Source organism: Benincasa hispida, chromosome 10 (genome assembly GCF_009727055.1).
Source record: "Benincasa hispida cultivar B227 chromosome 10, ASM972705v1, whole genome shotgun sequence".
Lineage (NCBI taxonomy): Eukaryota > Viridiplantae > Streptophyta > Magnoliopsida > Cucurbitales > Cucurbitaceae > Benincasa > Benincasa hispida.
The window spans coordinates 17,155,964-17,160,306 of NC_052358.1; the positions used below are offsets into that span (position 1 = coordinate 17,155,964).

The window sequence follows — 4,343 nt, forward strand, 5'->3', positions numbered from 1 at the left end:
AGTTTTAATAAAGAGAAGCCCAAACATGTTTGGCCCAACTTCAACAGCCAGGCTACAACCAAAAGTAATAAAACCAAAACTTTAAAAACTAAACCCTAATTTTAATTCAGTCGTTCCCACCCTTCACCCTTCACTCTTCACCCTTCACCTTCCTAAGTTCGCGCAGCCGCTACCGACTTTCTTCTTCAGCCCACGACAGCACACCAGTGTCAATCTACGACAATAGTAGTCAACGCTACGACTCCACCTCCACCTCCTTCCTTCTTCAATCCATGCCCATGGCTTCACCTCCTTCCCTATTTCCTTCACTTGCAGGATTCAACCATGTTGTTTGACCTGGATGGATTCTATTTTGGGTTGGAATCGGAAGGTTTTAGATTAAAAATGGATCATGATTTGATTTTCTGCAAGTCGGGCCTGATATACCAATCTTAGAAGTATGACTTTGATCTTTATCGCACTTCAATGGGCTTATGCCTCATTTTTTATGACGTACCTGCTTTACTACTGCTGGTATAGCCATATCTAACTTGGCTCTTCCCAGATCACTCTCAGATCATTATGGCCATCAAGCATATCTTTTTCTTAAGATTCGGTTGGATTCGCATCCGCCACAATTATGTAGCGTTCAACTCAAAGTTTATGTCGTGCCCATTCTTTTATAGGGTGATAGGTATACGAACTTGAATTTTTTTGTCAATTCAGGGTAATCTCTTTTGAGACATGCCTAATTTCATCCTCCTACACATGCCTGCCATTTCATGGTGGGCTTCAACATTTTATTCAATTCAACCTAGGTGAATAACTTGAATTTTGGACGTCGATTCTTTAATTGCCAAACTGGCTCTTTGAGCTAGTTTCTGGCTTCTCAATTGAGTTTTTTTATCATCCAAAATACCGAGATTTGATAAACTTATGTTGCAAATTAGGATGGGTTGTTCAAGCTTTTGCGAGTAGTTGGCTCTTTTGAAACACCTAACATCCACATCAACAAATGAACATAATAATCGATTAAGAAAATCTTATACGACATTAAAGACCTATCTATTACGACGGTACTACAAATCTGTCATTTCAATTAAGTTTTGTTAATGCTTTACCATACTTGTTCTTTTGAATTGGATCACTTGGGATTTTATTGTATTGGTAAGTTTGTCTTCTTTTATCAGGCACAAATGCACCAGTGGTCTAGTGGTAGAATAGTACCCTACCACGGTACAGACCCGGGTTCGATTCCCGGCTGGTGCAACAAATTTTTTTTTTCTCATATTGGCTTTTAACTTTAGTATTATTGTTTTCTTCTATTGAATGAGAGGTATGTAACGTGTCTCATTAGATAACCAACAAAAATTAGAGAAACGAAGATTGACACTACTAAGTTATGAATTATTTATTTTAAGATGATAAACAAAAAAGAAAGACGTTGATGTTAAATGTTTGAATGTTGAGTCTACCAAATAAAAAAACAAAGATGAATGACATCCACGATAATAAATGGGATCCAGTCAAATTTTTATGTACCTCATCAATGGTAGTTCATATATCAATTATGCTACATTTTTTTTGTCTAGATTTTTCAAGGACAAGCAAAATTTCAAGTAGATTTGGAACCATGCACCTTATGTCTTCTATATCAAATCAATTATGCAGTCCACCTACCCATTTCTCTTCAATATCAAGATTTTCACAAGATTATCATCATTAAAAACTTTAGGAAATCCAACAATGCCCATGCTTGAAAGCACTTGCATGTCATTCACTCATTTCATGGTGCCACTCTTTCTTTTGTAAGAAAGGATAACATAATGTCGCTACCAATTTCATGATATAAAATATTTAAATTCAATTGATTCTTAAATATTTTTTAGTTTGATTTTATTTTATTCTCTAAATTTTTATAATGTTAATTTTCATCCACAATCTTTTAAATTTGTTTCAATTTTTTCCTTGAACTTTAAAATGTCTATTTTAGTCATTGAAAACTTTCAAATAATAGATTTTTTTAAATAATGTTATTTTAATATTCATTGACAAAAATAGGGTTGTGAAATCGTAGATTGGATTCACAAATACCGAGTCAAAAGATAAATCGTGTACTCGATCCATGATTTAAAGCTAAATCGTGGACCCTCCTCCCACACCATGTGACCACCTACTGACCTACCACCCCGCATGCTACGTTGACCAGGACATTGTGGATCGGGTCCACGATTTCCATGGTCCCACAATCCCTACCCACCCTCTCCAATCAGTTTCTTACTCACCCTCAACTCCTTTTCTTTCTTCCTCTCTCTCCCAGCCCGTCGCCAGCTATCTCCCATTGTTCGTCAGTCTGTCCTACTCTCTTGCTATCATGCCACCGTTGATCCTAGTTTTTTCTCTAGTATATACGATTGTGCCTTGAATACCCATAGATCTAGTAGTTTGTTTAAATGTATGGATGAAAGTCTAGAGTTTTGAATTAGTTTTGTTGAAAATTTAGATTATTTAGTGTGTGAAGTTTGTTTGTTTTGTCTAAGATTTAGTGTTTTTTTTACTGTTAGATTGGATTTGAAATTTTATTTTTGAATTGTTTGAGTTTGGACTTAAAAATTCGGATTATTTTTTGAGTTTATTGTTGTAATTTGGACTATTTTTTTTATTATTATTATTTTTAATGTTGGATTGGGCTATGGTTTGAAATTGACTTTGTTATGTAATTGACTTTATTGGACTTTGTTAGTGTAATTGGTTTTTTATTATTGTAATGAACTTTGTTATTGTAATTAAAATTTGTTATTTAATTTTGTTTATATTATTTCAGTGATTGTGCATCATGAATCTTGGTCCTTCTAATCATGTGCAACTATATCAATAACATACCCCATCGTTCACAATCGATATGGGATAGTTCTTCTACTATAGTTTTGGGTTGTCGGAGAAGGGAGACATCTGCACAATATACTATCCCGTTTGATCCACGTATTATGCCTTACGTACAACAAGTTGATTTTCTTGGAGTTTCATAGATTGAATTCATCCAACTGGACCGATATCTCATTACTGCTTTAGTAGAGCGTTGGAGACCAGAAACCCACACATTTTACTGTAGGGATAAAAACCCTAGCACAGTGAAAAATATTAGGACATTTTCTCGAAATTGATTTAGAAAACGAAATACCAATATACTGGGAAACACATAACATCACAGAGATTTAGCAAAATTAAACCTACTGAAAAAACCCTAAGCTAAGCATGCATAAAAATAAATCCTATAGAGAAAGGGAAACATAAAACTCACTTTCGTCTAACGACTTAGACGAAATGGTCAATTCTCTTTTGAGATTTCTTAAACACCACCAAGGCTACCTTCCTATTCTCTAAGAACTTTAAGTATTGGTTTTGTGAGAACCAAATGAATAATTGGAAGCAAAGAAGAATTTTGGAGAAAAAAATTTGTTCATAGAACATTTTTGTGAATCGAATTGTAATCACATACGTTCTTCGATTTTTGCCGTTTTTAATCAAAGGAGAGAGAGAGAAACATGGGAGTTATCCCACGTTTCTGTTAACTCCATACGTGGGAGTTAAAATGTGATTTTAATAAATCAAATTTATTTATTTAATTAATTAAATTAATAATTGATTAAATCTTATTTAATTAATGATTTCATTTAAATCATATTTAAATGAATCATCTCTCACATAATCTATAGTTTTAATTCAATTAATTTAATTAAATCAAATCAAATTAATAATGAATTAATTCTCGAGGTTTGATACATTATATTATCGATCTCGAGGTTTGAGGTTCGATTCCCCTACCCCACAATTTAATTACATTACTTTTCAAAAAAAAAAATAATGAATTAATTCTCCAATTAATTCATTATCAAATTAAATATTAAATATTTAATTTAGCCTACACTTGAATCATATTCAATTGCATTTCTCTCATAACCTATAGTTATAATGTCCTTCTAATATGCATTAATTTTAATCTATAGTTTTAATATGAATTCAATTCATATTAAATTGATATTTGAACTCCTTCAAATATTTAATTCTTCTATAAATTAATTTTGAATCCTATTCAAAATTGAATTTATATTATAAAGTTTAATTAAAATATAAACTTTATATTATAATGTATCATTATACATTATATTAGTTTCCTAAGTGAATTTGAACATTTCAAACTCCATTCAAGACATAGTTACTTCACTTCCCTCTACAAGCTAGGAAGGGACCTCATGAACCTACAGATCAGAAGCTCCAACGATAAGAGATTAATAGACTAAACTCATTAACCATATTAATCAATATTCGTTAACTGTGAGTACACTCCACTAAAGACCCACAAT

The 4,343-nt window shown here is 32.4% G+C and overlaps 1 non-coding gene across 1 annotated transcript; it reads left to right on the top strand.

Annotated features, from left to right (window-relative positions):
• Window positions 1–1,177: 1,177 nt before the first annotated feature.
• On the top strand, window positions 1,178–1,248 carry TRNAG-ACC. The gene has a single exon. It is a non-coding gene; the product is annotated as a tRNA-Gly (tRNA).
• Window positions 1,249–4,343: the final 3,095 nt, after the last annotated feature.